The 24766-nt window shown below is 42.0% G+C and overlaps 1 protein-coding gene across 1 annotated transcript in view; it reads right to left on the reverse strand.

Annotated features, from left to right (window-relative positions):
- Positions 1–11557, reverse strand: part of tspan18b (tetraspanin 18b) — a 31799-nt gene extending 20242 nt beyond the window's left edge. The window contains exon 1 of the mRNA XM_083916595.1: positions 11321–11557. The gene's annotated coding sequence lies outside the window, so the exon portion shown is untranslated. The remainder of the gene's footprint in view (positions 1–11320) is intronic.
- Positions 11558–24766: the final 13209 nt, after the last annotated feature.

Consider the following 24766-nt stretch of genomic DNA (forward strand, 5'->3'; position numbering starts at 1 on the left):
CCAAGTGGAAACAAATGAATGTTATCCAACACAAATAAAAAATGCATTAAATGAAGTGTGTTGTTGTTCCACCTACAAACGCAAACATACATTTATGTACACACCTACATGTAAGTAATATAGACAACAGCAGTACTAACTGATGTAACAATTAAGTTGAGTATTCATCACATAACAAAACTTTAGGCTGGTTCCTTTAGCTTTGTGTTGCTGACGTATATGATCTTCTATTTCTGTGTTTGGGTCCTCAAGCAGGATTTTCTGTCAATCAAAGCCCCTGGGATAAAAACAAAACAAAAAACAAGCCTTGTATTGTAAATGATGTCAGTTTCATAGCTATTCACTTTGGTGAAACAATTCAAACTGCTGGAATGCCTGTAAAGAGTTTACATTCAGGTGTAACTGTGGCAACAGACTTTTGAAACATTGCTTAACTTGAACTTAGTAATACTTGTGCTCTATTGTAACACACAAAGCAGGGCTCAAGTATTAAACAAGCTGCCTAGAAAATCTTTATGAAACAGCACTTTAAAACAAAGTTGCTGCACACAGAGATGCCAGTCTGCGTCTGTGGATTTTGCAGGGGGCTGTACAGGAGCAGCAGGGCAGGTGTCCCGCTGGGTTACGAGAGCCAGCAGCTTTGCATCTGGATCATTTCCTCGCCCCAGAGGGGCTCCACACTGGGACCTTCCTCGTAAAGCTGCACATGTGCAAAAGAACCCCAAATCCCTCAGAAACCTCCATCTATGCCAGTCCGTATGTGGTGGCTGTGGCGATAGCAGGTAACAAGCTGCGACACACTCACATCACAGGGGGTGGCGGCAGTGAAAATGTCTTGTGCTTTTTGTCTCTCACACTGTCAAATATGCTCTTACTAATTGCCAAATAGCCTGAAAATGTGTTTCTGCAAGAGGGAACAAAAATGGTTTCATCAACTGTGTTAGTAAGACATTTACCCACTCCAAACAAATCTTCAGGTACAATCATTTTCACATGGGTTCACTCTAAGCTTGATACTCCTGGGACAAGGAGTTGAAAGATATCCTTTGAGGAGATATCCTGCCTGTGAGTGAGTCCCTAGAGGAAGCCAGGAGGGACTGAAATGTGAAAAAAAAGGGTTGGACACTTTCCATGGTACAATCTTGTGAAAATGCAGGAGTGCTTTAAGAAACATTCCTTCAATAGTCTGTGGGAGCCACAAGCGGGGAGCCGTCAGGAGAAATCATGCTTGGCTCAACACAAAAAGCACTCAGAGAAATGAGATTTAATCTGCTGAGCTTAGAGTGTATTAGCCAGATGTAAACAGTCAGTACCAGCTGTGAGAAAGTTAACTTCCACAGCGCTGCTGCTTGGAAAAACAATGCATGAAACATCAAACATTGCCAATTAAAGAAACTCTACAAACAGAGATATTTAAGGCCAAAATAAAACTTTGACAAGCCGGGGAGGGATATCCAAGTTGTGAGAGTCAGTGGGTTAAGGTTAACTGGCCACACTGAAACACTTTCTCTCTGAAAATACTCTGCCTCCAGGCCGAGCTGTGGGAAAGCGAGTTTATGCAATTACATCACATTGATTTATGGGAGACAGAGGAAAGATGGGGAGAGGATGGAAACTGAGCTGCTTGGAGGAGTTCCAAGAAATGGTCCCTGAAGAAACAAAAGTCAATAGGTTTACACCACAAAACATGATGGATCTGAGACAATTGTGTGGGGATGAATGTGGTCAGAGAAACACTGGCAACACGGTAAGGTCAAACCTATCTAAAATGATTGGTTTTGATTTACGAATGAAAACACACAAAACTACGAAAACAGCCATAATTGTTATACAGAAGCTTTTCTCGACAAACCTGCTCACGGAGCACTTGCAGAGTGTACTATCAACTCTCTCGACAACTGTCTTGCTCAAGCAGATGCTGCTGATGCCGCCTTGAGTATTAATTGGGTTTAGTGATGAAAGTGTGAGTAATGCGCTCAAGCGTGCACTGCAGCGTTAGCAGGATAGCATATCTCCATCAGCCCACCGCGGCCTAACAGTTATAAATAAACAGTCCATTTAGTGCTCTCCACTTCTGTAACAGGACCACAGGAGTGACTACAGCTGGGATATTTATGGTGAAACACATTACCGCTCTTCTGCTTATTTTAACATCTGCATGTGCCGTGAGTTTAAAATGCAAAGAATGAATCTTACTTCCACTAGTCTAGGAGATGCATGTGCAGAAGTCCTGCGAGATGAACCTAGCCTGGCATTGTCAGGAACCTCTGGGTACATTTTCGATGGGGTGTGTGGTGCGGACAAAAATGCCTCTTGACCCAATAAGACAGACTTACAACCAATCAGAGCAACACAATGCAACCTACACTCCATCAGAGCAAAGAAAAGATGTAGCGTTGAGTAACACGTGCAAGTTTGAGCGGTGATTCGTCCGTTTTGAAGAAGGTAAAAAATGGTGGCAAAATATTCAATGTATAGTATTTAGGCAATGTTCTGTACAACTGATAACAAATCAGCAGCCAGGAACGCCTTCACCATTTCTCAATATCCGAGAAGTACAAGATTTCAAAATAATGTTCTTGAAACTAGACTGGAGACACAGACCGGCCCTGGTAGGAGATAAATGTTTTTTTGTTTTTTTTAAAGTTTGTAATATCTCCAACAGTCTGCAAAGTCTCAAGCTTAGAAACACAACAGACCTTTGGTTCAGGCCAAAGGCAACAGAATAAATATAAACACGTTAAGAGCCGTCCAAATATAGAATAGAACAGAACACAGAACAGAATAGACTGGATTATCAAGGGTAGGTGGCTGTGTGCGGTGGGGGTTGCTCAAGATGTGGCAAATGTATGGAAAGCTCACTCCGGTGTTTTGATTAAGAAAAAGGTTGGACATCTGTTCCTTATTACATAAAAAACGCTTGTCCAATTCCTCACTGCCTGCAGAGATAAGCGAAAGTGGTTTTGGTAGTTGCTCACAACATTGGCTTTCTCCTCTGTCATCGTTTCTTTTGTGCATCATTTTAATGTGGGAGATCAAATGAGATCATGTCTGGTTATTGACTGAAGAAAGTAGTCTGAACACTGTTTTATCTGTGTTGTTTTGTCATCTGTCCAATTAAAGCACCAGTTTGTAGCAACCAGCTGAGCCACCAGTTAAAAAGACGGATGGTTTTTTTTACTGTACGGCTTGACAGATAAAGCCAAAAGAACCTTACACATCCAGGGGATTTCAGAGACACACACTTGGCTTCAACATTGGTGCTGAGGCATTTCACATAGGATCTGACTCCTGCCAAGTGTTATCGGGAAAGATGATCTGGGTCTGTTTCTCCAGGGAGAAAACTCTTGGAGAAATGCCTGAGCTGTCTGTTTTTTTTCCTCAAACACTTCACAGTTTTGAGCGTCACACCCAGGTGGTCAAGATGAGGTTTGATGACTTTGCTGCTGGCCTGTCATCCCGACGTGGAACAGGAGACAAATCAGTGGGAAGCCATCCAAGATCACCTGATGTTTGACGAAAAATAAAATCCCTAAGCATCTGTACTCCTTTTTTTTAACGCCTAAATCAATGAACACTGCAGCCAATTTAATTTCACATACCGGAAACACCTGCCGTGCCTGTGCTATCTCTCACAAACACATGGGAAGGTGATTGCGTGATTCAACTGTCAGAAACGTACAGACTAAAATACATTTTTATGAAAATATCAAACTCCTTTAAATGGTTAAACAGTGGCTAGCTTTCCTATGCAGGGGATTCTCCCTTTTTTTCTAAGCTTCAAAGAAAAGAAAATGCAGCGTAGTGAGGATTAGGGAAAAAAAGGAATTATGATTCACGGTGTGTTTACCCTAATAACTATTAGCAAAGAAATTTCACAGTGAAGAAAATACCACCTCATATCTATTTTTGCTCTTCTCTTCTTAGAAAAACAGCTTCTTAAGAATTCTTTGTTTAAGTTGAGCCACTGAGTTTATAAAATGCTGCATGCTGCACAGTAATGGCAGCATGGGTTTGCTTGTGGCTGTAACACATAGGCTGGCATTGACCGACTGTTTGCCCAAAGGACAGAGGCCGTGTTTCAGAGCAGTGACCCATGAATGCCGCCTCGAAGAGCGCACTTTCAAAGTGGTGGTGGGCTAAAAATTTCATAAAGCACCATCAAATAATCATGAGGCGCTCGGTCTTTGCTGTCTAATTGTTTTCCCCTTTGAGGAGTAAAAATAAACTGTCTACAGCGTGTACATTTGATCTTCTGTTAAAAGGCAAAGGCTATTATTAAGTCAGACTTGCAGAGGCTATTAAGACAAGTAAATGTATTGCCATATGAAGCATACGCTGAAGTTGTCCATGGTGTCACTGTAATCTTCACACAAACCAGTCTGGATTGCTGGGGTCGCTTGTTTGACCTAGATTGGCTTTAAGGCTATATAGTCAGTAACAGTTCAGACTCCGTATGTGCTTTCACATGTGGTCTAATGGTTTGATTGCAGGTAATAAACAGAACAACACTGAAGAAACACCAGAAGGAAATCTTGCAAAGAAAGGAACACCTGTATCTAACACAAGAGGACTTCATGTGTCGTAACCACAGGTGAGATAACATTATCACTCAAGCAGAGCAAGCCGCAAGAGAGGCTCTCAATGCAAACAAACAGATGGCCCTCAGCTACACTGCTATTAGTTTATAAGCTCTACAGATTTTCAGTTCCTGGTCTTTAACAAGCTGGAATGAAACACAAGGCTTGTGATTCTGGCAGGAGATATCATTACCCGTCCCTTCCCCCAAGATTCCCCAGGTAGAAGTTGGACCCCGCTGTGGTTTTTTTTTTTAATCAAACACTGATTCGTCCCCCTGATGCTGCTGAGGCTGACAAGGAGCCCATATGTCTGATGGACCTTTGGCAAGTCTCGCCTTGTGGGAGGTACTCTAACATTGCTGTTATCCCACAGGAGCCGCAGGGAGCAGCGCTGTGGACAAGGTGTGTGGGCTTCAAAGGCAGCAAACAGCAACCAGCCAAGCAGAGAGAAGAATGCTGGAGCTTTTTAAAGGTACATACTCTAATATTGGCATGATATTTTAATACAAATGCACATAGATTGCAGAAAGGAATAAGGACAACCACATTAGCCCAGTTACATGCACTGAGTTTACAATCTTCCCTTCCAAGTTGAAAGAAAGAAATTTCTGCTTACCCAAGGTTTTTCTGTGCCCTGTTTATGAGTTCAATGCAAAACATTTAACCTAGATTCAAGCAGATATGAGATCCATATGAATATGAAATAACCCTATTTCCAGTTGAGTTCTAACAACACCCAGGCTGCAGGAACGTGTGTGTGTGTGTGTGTGTGTGTGTGTGTGTGTGTGTGTGTGTGTGTGTGTGTGTGTGTGTGTGTGTGTGTGTGTGTGTGTGTGTGTGTTTATAGGAGAGCATCATGTACATTTGTGTTTGTATATTTGAGGTTTGTGCGATTATCATCGACTGGAACGGCAAAGTGTTATTAGCAGACTGGGATGCAAACCCAAATCACGCTCAAAATAAATCTCTTAGAGGTACTCTATAATTCAGCCAGGCTGGAAAAGCCAAGACAGCAAACAAGACCGCGTCATTATAACTACTAACCTCCCGGTGTCTATAAATCTGATGTAACCGCACCATCTCGTCATATGATAACTTCCAATCAACAGAAAATGAGTTAATGAGCTAACATCCAGCTCCAACTCCCGACATGCATTTAATTTGATTAAAATTATAATAGGCTAATTATCTGGGTCATCATTACCAACCTACTGTCCATCCCGACAGTAATTTGTGCACTCTACATTACCAAATCAATTTGTGGTGAGAGCAAGTGTATGTTTGTATTTATGAGTAACAATTACCATATCACATTATACTGTGTAGCCCATCATCAGTGTTTAAAAATAAACAGGATATTTACAGGGGCTCAGATCTCCTTTAGGCAGAGGAAATGAAAAAGCAGAGCTGAATATGTAATGAAATAGGACGTTAAAAAAAATCTCCAGATGACTAATGAGGGCATTCTTGTAAAGCTATATTCTCTTTTTCCAGAAATATGAATGGAAAGAGCAGCAGAACTCGAGGAGGAGAACCTGGGAGAAGAAGGAGCAAGAGGAGCGAGGGGTGGAGTAGAAGATCTGGGACACAGTTGTGGCTAGGGCAACAGAAAAAGAGAAAGACCAGAAGCTGGGAGAGAGTCCCATTTCCTCAGAAAAATGCCTGAGTCAGGAGACGAAAGAACCATTAGGCCCAATGAGTCACGGGGAGAGGCTGAAAAAACAGATCTGGGCTGAGTCAGTACTGAGTTCAGTACCAACACTGAAATAAAGTCAAAGAGAAGCACAAACAGTGGCCCAAAATCAAATGCAATGTTTTTTAGTGTACCTCCTCATCAGCGAAGACTGCAACTTTTGTATTTACAGTAAATCAAGAGTCCGTGTAAGCGGGAACTATGACAATTTTTTTCAAATGTCAGATAAACACTTGAAACACTCAAACAATCGATTAGTTGGTCAAATAAATTATATATTGACCTCTAATGTGTACAGTACACCCTCCAAAACTCATAAACACCTGCTGCGAGTCAAACAAACAGTGAAGCGTGTTCGAAACATACCACTGAAGCAGAATTGGACATATTAACATTGTACCCAAAATCTGTACAAGCATAAAAGGGGATATCATCTCGGAATAACAACTGTGCACATTTGCTTATGTGCAGAAAGGGAGGCATTTTTCAGTCTATTCAAAGTGTTCTCAAAATACAACAGGGATTTTTTCTTATCCTCCACACATCTTCTTTCACAAACAATGTACATCTTTCATTTACATTGATAAATGATTTGTCTCTACGCTGAGTCTTTATTCCTTAACTGGAACCAAACAATTTCTGCAAGTCTCACAAGAGTCCTTCATCCATTAAATGTTCAAACTGGCCCTAAATATCAGCCATAGTAAAGAGCTCCAGTGTTAGTCAGTGAGTGTGGGAAACAATCACACATCCATGAAATGAGCTCTTCCTTCCTGGTGCTACTTCATTCTTCCTGCCCCAGTGTGCCAACCCTGAACCCAATGTGAGTCAACCCGGCGCTATTGTGTGAGCTTATAAAGAACTGGCTGTTCATCAGGCAAACAAAAAACCAATGCCTCCGTTTTATATACATAAAGCATAACGCTGTGCCACAGCTTTTGTTCCATGTTCTTTCAGGTAGACATGTGCTAATTCTTCAGCATCGTTCAGAGGATCAGAGTTGTGCTAAAGCCAGGCAGGTAATCTCCCCACAAGTTAGCCCCATGTCACATACATATCAGTGCCAGACTCCCCGGCCAGCATAAGCCCCTCTCCGAGCTTTGACTACATCTGGGGGATGAAAAGAGCACAAGGTGATGGAGAAAGCCCCTTGGCAAAGGCAGAGGGATTAACTGAGTGTGCCCGCTCTGTGTAATGACCAGCAGCTCCTCACCAGCAGCCTTTAATGGACACCTGAGTGACACAGTTTATTAGTTCTGAAAAAAAAACATTATGCAGAGGAAAAGATGGCTCGGGGGATTTCAAGATAGATGTGATTCAAACATCCCGAGATGAGGCTCAGTGTACCCTCAACTAAGTGCCTACCAAGCCGTGAGCCCATTGGAGAGCCCGCTATCTGCCAAGCCCAGCTTGTCAAATACATACCTTTTACCTCATTACCTGCTCAGCACAGCCATTATTAAGGGAAATAGGGTAAACGCAAGATAAGCACAAAGAATTCTTGGTTTGAGCACAAACAGCCGGCCTGCTTCCTCCTGATTAAAAGGAAGTGTCAGCAGAGAGAGGCCCCTCAGCTTCCTGCTCTAGGTGAACTCGCTTAGGTCATTCACTACTTCCTGGCCCATATGGAGACACGCAAGAGCAAAAGGAATGCATGAATGTGTAAATATTACTGGATTAGACAGCATTTCTCTTGTATTCATGCAGGAAAGCTTAAAGCAGGTCTATACTATAAAACGTGTCTTCAAAGGAAAAGTAATAAGAAACATAATTAGCCAAAGTTGACCAATCACAAGTAAAGTTTCAATTCAAATTTAGCCCAAATTTATTTAATACATTTTTTATTTATCTTCGTTTCCAACCAGTGTCATTAAGAATATCAAATATAAAGAGCTGGCTGCATCGAGTTAAACAGTTGGTGGCCATTAAACTATTGTAGACGCAAAAGGTGACGCAATTAAAAGGAGTGCCAGTCAAACTTTAAATTATAAGTGAAACATAATGTGTGTTTCATGTATTCATAAGACTCATCAGTCCACATAGATCTAATGTGAAAAGACCCAGCATGTAGTTGTATTTTTGAGGATATCAGCTATGGTGAGCGTGAACTAAACATCCAGCTTTAGAAAGGCGACAAAGCAGGTAGTTTTTATACAACATGACCTTTGGCTGTAACGGCCACAGGGTTTGGACACTCAGCGGTCACAAAACACAGTGCAGACATGAACAACAACACACACCTTCATGGCTTTTAAACAGCTGATGAAAAATACACCTTTCCCAGAGTAAATTATTTTGTGCCAGCTGAAAAGCAAATTTCATTTTCTCGTGTCTCCTGACAACAAAGATGCTGAACCCATTACTAGCTGAGGCCCCTGCATCACACACATTAAATGAAGGGTCCTCTAGCAATCGAAAAAAGCAATTTTCTCATTGAGCCAATAGATACTCCATTTAGTTCCAGGCTCTCTACGGACCGCTGCTGCCGTAGTGGGGCTGATACAGGGGGAAAGAGAGTGTAGAGTGATGACCCAGTCTCGTTTTTTTCCTCCGCCTTGCTGCTCTGAACCCATCGATAGGGATACAGACGTGCTGCGAAAGGCTGGGCGAGGGGGGGTGATGAAGACGAGGGAAGATGAGAAAGGATGGGAACAAGAGGAAGAAAGAATAATAGATTAAATGACATAGAGGGAGACAGATAGAGGAGGTGGATAGGAGGTTGTGGTGAAGCGGAGGATGAATCAAGGATGTGAAATCAGGGCCAGTGATCAAATGGCCGGCCAAAGAGGCAGCAGCCGCATTTCAGGCACATCAGCTGATATCAAGGAAAGAGTGAGAAGTGTGAGGGGGGAAAGGTGAAGAGAGACAGAAATCGGAGGCACCAACCATGTGGAACCGCAGATTGATTAATTTGAGGCATTTAATAAGCAGTGTTCTGCCAGGCCATGCGACATTAAGTCAGTCACCAAGTCTCTCTCAGCAGGAGCTGCCATAAACTGAAAATCACACTTTTCTATTTCTGCCAAAGAGTATGTGTCGCCGAGGAGCAGTGAATTACACACACACGCACGCACACACACACACACACACACACACACACACACACACACACACACACACACACACACACACACACACACACACACACACACACACACACACACACACACACACACACACACACACACACACACACACACACACACACACACACACACACACACACACACACACACACACACACACACACACACACACACACACACACACACTCACACACACTCACACACACTTCTTTTTTTCTGTAAATTTCATCAGCGACACTGTGAATGTGTGATTAAGAGCAACACATTATCAGAGGCACTATTAAAATGAGTGCACTGATCACCAGTGGCAAGTCTCACACCAGGTGTTTAGTGTCTGTGGGCGGATTCAATACAAGCTTGGCTCAGAGGAGATTTGAATAGACTCAAACATGCTCCCTCCTAATTGCTACTCCTTCGACCTCTATTCCCTGTATAAATTACACTGTAGGTTTACAAACCCTGTTGTTTGCATTTGTACTTCCGCAGACATCACTTGTGTGTCTGAGCAACAAAACTATTTCCCAACGCTTGTGTGAATCAAGCAGAGGAGAGAAGGGCTTCAGGCGGAGTTTAGTCATCCGTGTTGGCAGCTGCTCCAAAAGCATCAATACCACTGTTTCTTTTTTTTTTCTTTTTTGACAAGGCAAAAGTTCATCCATAACATGGTGAACAAACACACCTCTGTTTCCAGTTTGTGTGCTTCTCTCTCTCTCTCTGCAAATTGTTAACTCCCAGTCATTTAGAGTTTGGGGAGGAGAAAAAAAAATGAGTGTGGAACAAAAAGAAAAAGAGACAAGGAAAGAAAGAAGTCTTCACATGATGCAGCAGTATCGTAAGCCCAGCTCATTAATCAGTACAGGGACCGAGTCTGTCCAAGCTGGTGGGGCGTGATATGATTCTCCTCTCCTCTTTCCTTCCTGACACACTGAACCAGCCTCTGGGAGACAGAGAGTCAGGGTGAGTGGTTGTGACTTTAACTTGAGGCAAGAAAAATCCAGCACAGCACACTCACCTGGACACTGGTGTGTGTTAATGGGTCCCTTTGAGACAATCTCCTCAGGGCAAGATCTCATTATAACCTCATTTCCAGCTGTATCTAGACTAGAGTCTAAAACTTAACTTTTTAGCTGTTGGCATCCAAACTTTTGAGTAAACTGATGATGAAATCAGCCTGAATTCACTTAAAATCCACATGCTCAGTACTACTGTTAAGAAAGAATACCCTAGTATTGACTTTCCTCTTTCTCTTTCTCGAATGTGTCATGTTCGCTCCAGCGGAGATGAGACAGGGAGGGAAGGGAAGGTGGTTTTGGATGATGTATCCCTCTGATTGATGCAAACTGACAGCGAACTCCTGCCCTACAGCAAAGGTAGCGCCGCCAGAGACATCCATCTGGTGACCCCATACATCTCTGCAGACAAGCCTCCTCCTCGGTTATGGCTGGAGCCTCGTGGGAAGGATGCCAGCTTGGAGACTGACACACATCACTCCCTGTTTGGTTTCTCATACCCTCTATTGTCTGTCAACTGCATTTCACACACTTATTCAGGGTTCAGTTAGTCACCTTAAGATATTTAGTGTTTGTGCAGGAGTCTGTTTTATTCCCATAAGGGGGAAAAAAACTCTAAATGGTGTAGCCTTTGAACAGCTTAATAAACGACTTACACACAATAAAGGTGACATGTCTCCTTCATTTAATGTCTCTTTATCCAAGATGTGTTGTTCATTTTGTGTCCGCAGCTCATCTGAGTAGAAAATGTAACTTGCAGCAACAAAGTAAATCAAAACACTGCGCGCACACCGCCCATTACACACTGCTGCTGTAAATGATGAGCCCCGTTCAACGCGGCAGTCACGAAAACAAGCGAAGGATGTGAAAATGTGATCGTGTAGCTTTCATTTGAACACAGCCCTAAGTTGGAGAGACTTGTAAGTTGTAAAGCAGCGACTCGTTTCTTACCTCCAAGCGCAGCTCAGTGCCCGAACCGTCTCTTTCTGTGACGAGATGTTTTTCCTGCGAAAATGTCACTAAAAAAGACGAGTATTTGAGAAGCCTGGGACTGCTGGAGGTAAGTATTTAAAAGCTGGGGTGAACCACGGAGGTGAACCGTGCCCCAGCAGCGTCCGACTAATAGAATCCACTCCGCTCCGAGATCTGCGGTCCCAGTCTGGACAGGCAGGCGGTGTTGAGGGGAGATTGGTATGCAAACAGTTTGTGAAGTGACTGAAAGCGGAGCGGCTCATCCAGCAGCTCTGCTCTGCTCCGGAGGGCGGGGACTCTCCTCCGACACACACGCCTCCGGTTTACCTTCTCTGTTGTCGCTCCGGTAAACAGCAGCTCCTTCTGATGGAACAAGCTGAACTTAAGGCTGTAACTCACAGCACTTAAGAAGAAGAAGAAGAAGAAGAATTCCTGTATTAGTCCCGCGAATGGGGAAATTCAATGTTCACTCTATTGTTTTTTTCATGTTACACACACACAGGCCCGAAATACACACACATGCTCAGACAGGACCTATATACATGCAACCAATGGAGAGATGTTAGAGCGAGGGGGCTGCCAGTGACCGGCGCCTCGAGCAGTTGGGGGTTCGGTGCCTTGCTCAACAGCACCTCGGCAGTGCCCGGGAGATGAACTGGCACCTTTCCAGCCACCAGTCCACTCTCCATTCATGATCCACACAGGGACTCGAACCAGCAACCCTCCGGTTCCAATCCCAGTCACCTATAGACTGAGCTACTAATTGTAAGTTGTAAGGTAATTTATCCCAAAAGTTTCAAAGTTGCAAAAGATATCTTTGATTTGTGTCCTTCGTTATATAAATGGGTTTTCAGATAAGGGTATTCTACCACATTTTGGAAACATAAGCCTATTCTTGCTGACATTTAATGTTAGCTAGGTCGTTAGCCTGTTAGCTTATCTTAGCATAACGCTAATTTAACATAACATTAATGGTGCATTTCCATTAGGCTCTAATACCCGTAATGAGTTGCTTGACCAGCCTTTTTTTTTTTTTACCCTGTTGGTTGCTGATTGGATGTAGCGCTCAGCGGGATTTGACGTGTGATAGAACCGCAACATGGCGAGGTAGAGCAGACACTTTTATCCTTAGTCAGGTTAGTGGTGTAGTAAAACGCAAATGATCTGTGCACACACATCTTTGCACAGGCTTGTTTAATGAGTGCTGCAGCGGCCGGGTCAGATTTTGACTGATTCTGACTTGCGGCCCTTTTCTGCATGCTCCCTCTCTCTCTCCCTCTCTCTCTCTCTCTCTCTCTCTCTCTCTCTCTCTCTCTCTCTCTCTCTCTCTCTCTCTCTCTCTCTCTCTCTCTCTCTCTCTCTCTCTCTCTCTCTCTCTCTCTCACACACTCACACACACACACACATACACACACACACACACCGTACTGCGAGAGGGGTGACAGCCTGTCTGTCAACAAACAATTTTACAGAGCCTTAGTGTTAGAGTGTTTTCTTTCATGTTACTTATACATAAGTTGACGTTGCGAATCATACAGGCCACCCTAAATCAAACTGCAACTATTCTGTATTTCTCACTTTGAGGAAGAGTGGGGCGCCGCAGTGGAATCACGCCTAAAGACTGGAAATAGTAAGCCTAGCTCTATCCAACAATACCAACATATTTATCCCAACGCATTAATGAACACCTTAGCCTATATCCCAAAGAGTCAAAAGTTGCCCATTAAAGCTGTTTTCACAGGAAGCGGCAGGAGTATGAAGCGGTTACCGCCCACATAAACGCACACAGATTCACTTTTAAAAATGCTTTCCTCTTTTTGGAAGCGCTCTTGAAGGTAGGAGGTGGAAAGGGCAGTTGCAGCTCGGCAGAGTTGAAACAGCGTTATAGGGGTTTATAGTCTATGTGCGTGACTAGCCTATTTGTTGGCCAGGAGAACTAGCCCTAATTTCCCAACCTACCAGCGGAGACTTCCATAAATTACTACACCTAGAAAAAAAAACTAGTTACTCCCTTTTTCTGGATGCTAAATTAGGAATCCCACCATGGTGAAGCATGTACCGCCCCACTCTGCCTCTGATTGGCTTGTGCCTTTTGCCTTCGCCATAGTAGGAGGTTGTGTCTAGATGGTAACCCAAGATTTGTGAAAAGTTCACAAGATGGTTAAGCATAACCTCAAACGGTTAAGATCTGATGGTCAGGCTGAAGCATTGATATCTAATGATTAAGGTTAGTAGTCTATAGGTGGTCAAGAAAGGATCTTACGATAGTTTTTTCCCCACAAATCTAGGGTTACCACCTAGACACAACCGTAGTAGGATTTGAAATTTCGCTTTCTGCATAGGCACAGAGCTAAGCTAGCTGTTTTCCACCTGTTTACAGTCTTTGTGCTAAGCTAAGCTAACCTTCTGCTAGCTGTAGCTTCAGAACAGACAGATATGGAAGTAGAATCAATTCCCTCATCTAACTCTGGGTGAGAAGGCAAATACATCTATTCACAAAACTATTGCTTTGCTGTTGGGATGCCGTTAGAATTGATTTATTTTCAAATTGTAAAATCATAATCATGAGAATAAAGTCAGAATTTGTTTCATATTTCAGTTGCAAAATAAAGACTATCTGCCCAGAGTTGTTCTGTCTTTAATCTTTCCTTTGAATACAGACTCAGATAGCAATCTCATAACTCAAATATTTTTTTACGTGGCCCTTATCTTTCTCTACAGCTTGTTGTTAGTCTCATTGGGGGAATGACTTTTGTTCTACAAATAATCACACACGTTAATGTGTTTATCCTGATGATCTTTTACACACACAGAGTCATGGTGGAAGTCAACATCTTATAGATAAGTCAAGATGCAGTCATCACTTGTGGGGAAAGTAATGAAAAAGTTAAAGTAGCCAACAATAAATTACTGTTTCTAAGTGTTACAAGGCAAAGAGTAATATTATCGTTGGGGGGAAGCATTACTTTTTTTGAGAAATGAGCTCAACACTGTTTTTGATTCCAGCAACAGATAAGTTTCAACTCTCAGATAGGCAGCTGATAGTTGTTTGTCCCTTGTTAATTATTCATGCTGTGTGCCTCTCTCACAGCCAGAAAACAAGAGGAGTGCTTTTGTTTCGGGTTTGGAGGGGTGAGTGTGTGTGTGTGGAGGGGGTTAGATGGGGTGGGGGGGTCTTGAAGTGTTTTCTATCCCTCTGTGCTCCTCGTGTCACAAAATCTACTACAGATGGAGAGCAAGATAAGCGCTCCAGAGAGTGATCTTTTTGCCTTCTCCTCTAAGGTCGTGACACTGACATTCCCAGTGGCATACGTGATACTTCCAACCCCCAGTATCCTTGTGTTTTCTCCTGATCCCTTTCTTATTGGCCCTGAGGACGTCTGCAATTTAAGAGCATTTCTGAAGTCAGAAAATAAACGACAACCAGCGGCTTAAAGAAGTTTAAAACAAGGCAGAGATTATCTTATGGAAAGGTTGGATTCAAAGGCTCGGTTCAGACGGAGGGCCTCCGCCTGTGTAAGAAAAGTATCACAGGAATGGCTTGGCTGCTGAGAGAACAGCTGTGAGGTATTTTCTTTTTGGCTCCTTGGGTATTTTCAGAGGGCTCAGAGAGTGAAGAAAGGCTGAGGTGAATCACTGACTAAACCGCCTCCTCCCCCTCTACACCTTTGAGCGCTCACACGGATCACTGGTGTTGGGGAGAAGTCCTCTCCTCAGGCCCTGACACAGTTCAGTTCAGAGAGTATTTGTTTTTCTGAGCTAATCAGTGATTGATCAACACATGTAGTGATCTGTGGCCCCTCGGGATGTAGTATACCAGTCAATACACGGCTCTAAAATCAGTTTTCAGTCTCAGGTTTTGACCTTTTGGTGACGGTCAAAGTCACTTTGCAAGAATTCAGGGAAACAATTTAAAAAGACCTGTGATGTTACAAAGGTGGTGACTAGTCCATAAGAAAACCTGGGATGCCATTCACTCTCCAAACACTAAATAGTGATATTTGAGGTGGAACCATGCAGATGTTGAACCAAAAGGAATTTGGATTCATTACGTTTGCAAAAATCATTTGAAACCCTATTTTTTCATCTGGCATGATTTGGTGTACAGCATACTTGTTCTTCCTCCGACCAAGCTGCAATAAAATTTACTCTTGTGTCCCTGTTAATCACATAACACACACGCACACACTATACTGGCTCACATGCATTCTTATCGCACACAAACCCATTTAATTCAATTTACACAGCCTGCGCTTCAATTTCACACACATAGCATCATACCACATGCTATCTCATTAAACAGGCTCTGGACATGCTTCACAATCTCTCACAAAGTAGGCCTCATTGTTGTGCATGCACACACACACACACACACACACACACACATACACACACGCACACACACACACACACACACGCGTGCGCGCGCACACACACACACACACACACACAGGGGATGTACTCTTAAGGAATTTCCCCGGCAACAGCATAGGAGTAATTTAATATTGCATTTTGTGGTTATATGATGCATGATTGTTTTGTCTTCAAATGTTTTTTTAATATATAAATTCTGAGTTCCTGTAAACACAGGATGTAATTCCAGCAGACATAACTGACTCTTGTCCATATTGAAACATGTTCATGATGTGAAGGCTTCAATTGAGACAAAAGCTCAGTGCAGCTTCTTTTCATACATATTGTGTATTGTAAAAGAATACTTTGACAGGGGGAGGCCTTCAAGTTTGGAGTTTGCATAGTCTCTCCATGTTTGCGTGGGTTTCCTCCGGGTGCGTACTATAGCAACTCCTGCCACTTGCCCTTGATAACATTTCAACTCTGTTTGTCACTGCTGCTAAATAGCTGGGATGAGTAAAATGCATAGGATGCATTCCTCGTATATCTACAATGTATTTGACAAAATAAATAACTTTATATTTGCTTGCTTGCTTAAATATAGACAAGATTAAATCCACTCTCATTTATATGCATTAAGGTACAAAACAATTGTTTACATTATCAATTCGTCTTCAGATTATTTCCCTCCATTAAGTATTTGTCTATAAAATGTCAGCAAATAGGAAAAAATGCCCGTCACAATTTCCCAAGGTGATGTCTGAGTGCTTCTTTTGTTTGACCAATAGTCCAAAAGCATCAAATATTCCATTTACAATAATAAAAAACAACACATTGGAGATTCTATGCTTGAAAAATGATTTAAATTATTAATTGATTACAGAAATAGTTCATTAATTTTCTGTTAATTAACTAATTGGTTCATCTGTAGCGTTAAGTATTTAGCGAGCATCTGAGGACGATTCGCTTAACTCAGCATATAGATCATCAGCTAGCATAGCGACTTCTAGGAGTCTCTACTGGTTGCCTGGCATCCTCACGTTGGCGACAAGACTGTCACTGTTTGACAAGAAATAGTTCCACCACATAACCCCCCCCCCCCCCCCCCCCCCCCCCCCCCCCGTAAAACCATAACTTTATTACTTTATTAGATGTAAATTTATTGTGGGCATCAGACTCAGACTCAGGGCACATATTCACAAAAAGGCAAATAAAAGTTATTTGGCAACTATATAAAAAAAAAAGAGAAGATAGATAAATAGAGCAGAAATCACAGTAGGATTGCTTTTTTAGGATTCATTTATTTTTATATTTTAATTTGATTTGCTTGAACAAAACAAACAAAGCCATAGAGGTTTTGTCCCCAAATGTGCGGTTTGCCTGTCATTATCCTGATAAATGTAACACAGACATACACAAACACAGATGCACACAGGAAGAACACAACCTTGCAGCCTCAATCTGTCAGGGGGCATCAGCCAGCACCCAGGGGAATGTGCTTTCATTCCTCCACTATGGGACCAGGATCAAACTGTGAGACATGGTGTAGACGGGCAAGACTCATCTCCTGGATGCCCTGTGGGAACCACGTAAAACCTTGGTTTCACTGCTGAATAGGCTTTGCTGTCTTTAATTTTCCGTTTGATAGCATTAGAGTCATAATTCTGTTTTCCAGAGTTTATCTTCAACACGTATTTGTCTTGAGGCAAACATTTTTCGAATATGGTTCTCTTTAATGTAGATATTTATGCAGAGACCGTCCTCGTGAGGCAAGTAGCAGTATATCCCCCCACCAAGACTTTGTCTGAGACACCATCCAAAATCAGTGCTTTCACATGAAATCAGCTGTGAATTCATGCATCTCCATCTGGCTTAGTGAGCCTTTGGCGTCTGTCACATGGCCAAGCTGGAGAGGAAAGGGGTAGAGGAAGGTGACAATGGAAATGACACTCTTAAACTTTGATGGAACTGAATCTTGTTTATTTGGAAACATCTTCATCTTAACAATTCCTGTGGTAACGGTGTGTGTTACCTGCCTGTAGCCTGGCAACAAGCTCCCAACGTTGTTTAGAGCAATGATTGGACAAATCCATAAGAAGAGGCATAAAGAAGAAGATCAGAGAATTAACACACTTAATCTGAAATTTAGAAAGTTTTTAGGACAGCCTATGTTTAGAGCTTTCTGTGTTTAGACTGCTCTGTACTGTGTTTCATTTTGACTTTTGTTTCTCTGTTTCTGTGTGCATTCCCCTGCATTAAACACACCTGTAGGCAGTTCAGTGTGAGGTATCCTCCACCTTAATAATTATGGATGTCTACCTGCTGTAGCTCAGTCACTGACAGGCGCCTGAGGATACGAGAGGGAGAGAGAGAGAGAGAGAGAGAGAGAGGGAGAGAGAGAGAGGGAGAGAGAGAGAGAGAGAGCGAGGGAGGAAGAGTGGGAGGGAAAGTAGAGGGGAAGAAATGTATGTCAATCTAATATTTTGTACACCTCTTCTTCCAGGAATTCACACAACAGTAACCTCTGCTGGGTCTGAGTTTAACCAAGCAGCAAGAAAACGCACACAGGAGGCACAGAGAGCTGTAGAGCGAGAGGAAATGGAGAGTGTAAAGATGGAAATAAGGAACGACTGAACCATTTTTGCCCTTGTTCCCTCTTTATGTACAGTTAAGTGCCCCCTCCTCCCCTCCGTCCCCCCACGATTGCAGCCATTTCTTTGCTGTCTCGCAGTGACAAGCCAAGCGTGGCTGAACTCCCTCCATATACTGTACTTCCAGTGTTCCCAGGAGGGTGTACTGGCTGATGAATGGAGGAAAGTAGGACAGGGGAGCCACCACTTCATCCCCTCCTCCTCCTTCTCCTCCACCTTCTCCTCCGGATATCAGATTCATCGGGAGGGAAAGATCCATTTGTCTGTCACACACAATTTCTCTCCTCCTCTGTTTCATTTGGGGATTTCGTTTACCTCAGAGGGAACATGCATTTTTAACTCTGTAGATTTATTTCTCACATCCACTCGGTTGCTGAAGGTGTGCTATATATCCAGTGTGTGTTTTGACAAGGCTCGCTGTTTACTTTAATTCAAACAGGTCTGAGACACTTCTTCTGTCAGAGGACTGGGGGTGAGTGTGCAGCACTAGTATGGAGGTCTGTGGTTATTGGTCCAACACACATACATTTTCTGGTCTGGGAATCTTGGAAGGTGGAAATGTTGGATAGAAACCATTTTTAAAAATGAATTATGATTTGTAGATTGAGGTGTTATGGCCTAGTGCACTGTTAAATATTGTGAGCTGGATAAAAGTATTTCAAAACAAATCTTCAATCTGAACTGAATCACCTGTAGCACTGGACGAATCAGTAGCATTTACCCACTGGTGACTGAAAGCACCGTTGATAACTCGGCAGTGATACAAAGTATGTTTGTTAACTGTCGCAAATAGGCTGCTGAGCTATTAAACTAGAGATGTGGCTGTTGCTCTACTGAACGAGCACGGTTTTTGTGGCTCCTGTCAGAGCTAATGGTGGTTCAACTTTTTCAACTCATCACTACAGCTTTCCTCGTGACAATGGCAACCACATTAAAGACAACAAAGCAAAAGCTTATTTATACGCCTCTTCACTGATCAATGAAGATAAATTGTACTGGGGTAAGTAAGGTAAGATTGGTAAATTTGTTGATCTGGTCTGGGCCTATAAACAATGTTTATGATATTAGTTGGCAAAAACTCCTTTATTAATTATGTCATACTGTTAGCAATTTCCTCTATTTAATGTTACAGCCTGCTCTATTTCGCCCTGTGATGAGATCAAGCCCCCACCACAGCGACTTCCTGGTCCATCCAATATGGAAGTGCCAAAAATTGCAGGTCACCAAGTGGCCACTAGGGGCATGTTTCATATTAGAGCAATTTCTTATCGACCCCAATGTTAAATAGGCCCTATTTCACAGCGTAATTATATCTGTTTAAGGCCTGATAGAAAAAAAAAACATTCTAGTCTGTATGTCATATCTCCATTTATTTTATTGGGGGTTAACGTATATGAATAATTAGGGGCGCAGCCTCTTTAGTGACAACTAGATGCTGGCCCTCACTTGGCCTTGGAGGTATATGTCAGCCAGATGGACGTCTCTCCCTCCTCCCAATGTCACATCGATGCCCTTTTTTGGTAAGAGGAAATGAGGCGGAATCAAAGTCTGGCAAGAGGCATCTCCCGTAGGCGAGGACGATTGGATCAAGTTGAGAAAACGGACCTCCTCGATGAGATGCTACGTGGATAGCAGCAGTTATCGGAGGTAGCCTAGCCGTGAGCTGCCGGTGGTGTTGCGAGCTGCAGCAAACGGCTCGCCATCTGGGTCCACCTTTATAAACAGAGCTTGTATTGTACTGAACTGAACATAACAGCTTGAACATTACTACTGAACTGAAGACAGGATCAGACAAGACTGGTCAGAATCAGTGCTTAACGTCATTGTACAAAGGGTGGTGCATTCAGGCTACTAAAGTGCATTTTGGTAATGTATGCACTTTGCATAGAAAGTGAATAAACTACATAGTATGTACAGAATGAGTAGGCTACTGTACTGAATGAAACAATTCAAATCAGCTGTATGATTCGTAATTTCAGCTACAACGAACTAAACATGTTCAATTCAGTCCACATGTGTTTTGTCATACATTACAGTCACATTTGCTTTCCACTTATATACTTTCAGTATGAAAGTTCTGTTCTTCATTTTCCACAAAGTCCTTACAGCTTTGGCTTTTCCTGTTGGGGTTAGGGACCAAAATGAATACTAACCATCACAGGGTTAGCATTGGTTTCATTATTATCAAAGGTAACAACCACGACATAATGTAACATGTATCAAAAGACACACAGCAAGTCCTCATTATGGATGTTTTCTTTAAATGTGTTATAGCAGGATAAACTCCTTGAGATGTGTCATCTTATTTTCAAGAAGGTCCCTAAATATACTTCATATCCCAGAAGAGTAAACAGAAAACAACACAAAACCAAAAATAGGTAATTGTTTTATGGTGAGAGAGTAAAGCATTTTAAATAAGCAAAAAAACAAAAGTGGTCCTAAAATACAGTATAACCTTGAGGCGCACCCTTTTTCTGAGTAAACAAAATATACATCATTGTAAAACAAGATACTGCTTTCTGTCTCTAAAGCAAAACACCCCAAAAAAATGCATGCTGGGGTGCATGCTGAAATGCTGACGATGTCTCTTTGTGAACTTGATTTGATGATATTAATGACATTTCAGCCGTGTATTCTTTCAAATCATCACTTTAAGTCAGAGGAGTTGTGTTGTGTGGACTTGTTTTTAAGTATTATTCTTTGATTTTTTGCAGTGTACTTTTGTGGCATGTCTGCAGAGGCCTGGATGGTTTCTGCAGCTTTTAACTGGAGAGCAGTAACCACCTGTGTGGAAACCACACTGTCTTGGTGGTCACTTTTTTTTCCAACCTGTGGCCTGCTGGAGACCCGCTGACTCGAGATTCATGTGAAGACCTGTTAATGCAGTTTGAGCTGGGGTCTTTCGGAACCATAACTCTTTCTACTGTCCTTTCTCGCCACTAACGTTGTTTTTTTCATGTCCACAAGCCGATAATGATGTTCCCAGAGTTTATTTTGGACCTGCTACACTTACTGCTGTAGCCTTTTTACAGATGCCCAGGTAATTTCCCTCCTTCCTCTCAGAGAGCTACTATACATAAATGAAATATGAATGCAGCTCAAAATCAACTCCAGCGGCATCCAATCTCTTGAATCAACTTTGGGGATGTTTCCCTGCCAACTCTTGCTTGGATACCAACACTTCCTTAGCAACTGCATGGCCAACAGCTATATATGTGCATTTAATGCTGACAGGAGCTGCAGGGCTCAGCTGTTGATGGAACACAGTTATCCTTTTTCTCATTACTGTCTGCTCTATGTGAGATTCACCAGACCTGAGGACAACCATCAGGGACTTACATGTGTGTGTGTGTGTGTGTGTGTGTGTGCACAGTGTGGCCGATAAGGAGAACAGGCCGGCTCCTTGGAAACACCTGTCCAATACTCTGAACAGAAATCTGTGCATACAAACAAAGGATCTTTTTCTCATCACAGTCCAGATGCCATCATATATGGATGTAAACACAGCTTCCTAGCAAAATGAAAATTGCTCAAACATGTTCAGGATGCCAGATCATGCATAATTTCATTTGCGATCGTAAAACACAAATCAGGTGCTCCACCCGTGACTGCACTGTTTGTTAACCTGTTTCTACATGCACATGGGAGCTGCAGCAATGTTGTCATTGACAAACACATAAGACAGGGAATATCCAAAAATGAGTTTCCAAAACAAAACATATGGCGCTTAATGGATGTTCATTTTGGTCCTGTTTCCATGGTTAGATTTATAAACACATCAGGCTGGAGAAAAGGTGATGTTAAAGACACCAATCAACAAGTTGCAGTTTCTAAAATATCAGAGGAGATCACTGGAGATCTTAGAGGAGACAACAACATAAACACTCTTTTTTGATCCCCTTTCCTTATACATTCTGTAATTGGGCTCCACCACCAGCTTGTCATTGCATTCAAAAGCAGCCCTCAGTATTATGGTGCCATCTGGAATCAGCTGGACAGGTCGATGCAGGAAAAAAAGACAACTACTGTTTGATATGTTTTAATTGCTTTATTGAAAAGGGGTCGCCTGTAGTGATGAATCAGCAGATCATTAACTATAAACTCCTCAGTTCTAAAGAGCGTACTAGCATCTTTCCGCTCATTGTTTGGATTTATGGTCCATAACATTAATGTTTAGTTCATTCTTACTGCTGTTATTGCACTGTGTTTGGCAGCTGTATTCAGCGGAAAAGCTCTAAAAGCTGACTGTCAGGACATTTTATCCCCCAGCTGCCTCCATAGGGGTTACATCCAGTATTCTGCACGCCCATCTGCTCAATGCACATGTCTTTCTTTAGCAATGACCAATAAATAATACATTTAAAAGAATTATGTATAATGCATGATCATATTAAGATTGTTAAAATTAATTTAAGGTAGTAATTATAGCTTGGTCACCTACTTTGGATGGAAAGGTTATGTTGCCAACAAGTCTGTCAAAGAAAGTGGAGTGATGGATAAGAAATGGACAATTATTTGTCCACCATGATCCCCATCACAAGTGATGTGACACATTAATTTGCAGATAGATCTCAGACTCATTATTTGAAGATGTGATTGGTATACGAAGATAACCCAGGTGATTGATTGGAACGGTCTATCATGAGAAAGCGAGGCTCAATGGTGTAATTATTTCTATAGAAGGACAAGACAAGGTGAAGGTGGAGAATCTGATTGAACATTTAACCTTGGATCACCATCAGCGCTGATCAAAAGCTCAACCAAAGAGCTGTGAAATATTGCAGTATCAAAGTTCTCCTTCAAGATCCATTTGTTGCAGCATCAAAGAATTAATGTCACATATGACACAAAGGACGTAATGAATAGTGAAGCAACGAGGGGGGAAAAAGCTAAACTGTAAAAGCAGAACACACCAGGTTGGCTCTTATTTTCTTCTTTATGTGGAATCTCAGCAGGAGGTTTCAGGGGAAACACCTGACTGCAGCGTTTCATGTAAAAGCTCATTTTAAAATCATATATCCATCGCCCAGGTCAATCAGGGGAGAAGTGATGCCAGTTGGCAGTGTACACATTCTTAATAAAAAAAGATCCTGTTCTTTGATGTGATATTTATATTCCCTCAGGATGAATGTTCAATTTGCTCTGACTCTATGATACCACTCCGAAAGTGACGCATACATGAAACTTTAACGTGAGATGTGGATTCAGGGAATAGCCTATCGCTCTTATAAAAACGCAGGCTTCCTCCATCAGTTTTTCTTGTTTGAGCTTTATAGGAAGACTTGTAAATCTGCTCCGACCAGTCACCCATCTTGTGTCAAGAGCTTCCAACTTATCAGTCAGCTGCTTTCCGTTTCTTTATTGAACTATTTATCCTGTAGGAAAGTGCATTTATTACTGTTAACGATACAAATGTTTGGATGCCGAGGGCCTTGTTTAATAATGAAAGCATTTTCCTCTCTCCTGGCAAGGAAGTGATAAACTGCACACTAATAGTAAACTGAAAGATATTACTACTTGGTCAAGTGTTTATTTTGGGAAGTGTTTATTTTCTTATTTGGCAAGAGTAAGATGAGAAGTTTGATACCACTCGCTACTATATTGGTGCAAAATGACGCTATCACCAGCTGCAAGTTAGCATAGCTTAGCATAAAGACTAGAAACCGAGGGAAACACTAGCTTGGCTCCGCTGCTGGTCCCTTCATATTTACCATGCAGACATAAATGTGGTATTGAGCCTATTTCCCCAAATTGAGTATACATTTAAGGTATTAAAACATCTACTTAGAAGTGATATTTTTTATATTTAAAATGTTTATTAGCCGACATAGCAGAAGATACTTTCAACGTGAAAGAAAAGTTGGAACTGTGGTTGGATAGAATTACTGATGACATGATGTAAGAGAGAGTTATCTGCAGGTTTCCACAAAGATATTAAAAGTTGTTCCTGAAAAGAATTGGATTTGAAGTTTAAAATTAGGATAATTATTTTAAAACATTGAATAAGAGCTTCAGAGTAGTTTTGTGTTGAAGGGAATCTCGAATGACAAGAGACCATTCTTATATTTTCAGGGTTTGTCCAATTTAATGGAAAGAGGAGGCTAAAAGATCAGGAAAATCACACTTTGGGAATAAGTGAAGATATAAACAATGTAGACCAAATATGTATTTTCATTTATAAATATTTAAATATGAAGAGAATGAAAGCACTCATAAAGGCTGATTGTGGTGTTGCGCTCAATGTCACTCATTGTTAAAAACAGTGATATCTTAACTCTGTCTTCAAAGAATGGATAGAACATAAACTCTAGGATGAGACCAGCATTAATAAAAGAGCAGTATTTGTGCCGTTAAAATGTCTTAAATAAAAGAAAAAACCTCCTCTGCAGAGACAAGATGGAGAGGAGACTCAGGCCACATC

The sequence above is a fragment of the Echiichthys vipera genome (genome assembly GCF_963691815.1).
Source record: "Echiichthys vipera genome assembly, chromosome: 7".
NCBI lineage: Eukaryota > Metazoa > Chordata > Actinopteri > Perciformes > Trachinidae > Echiichthys > Echiichthys vipera.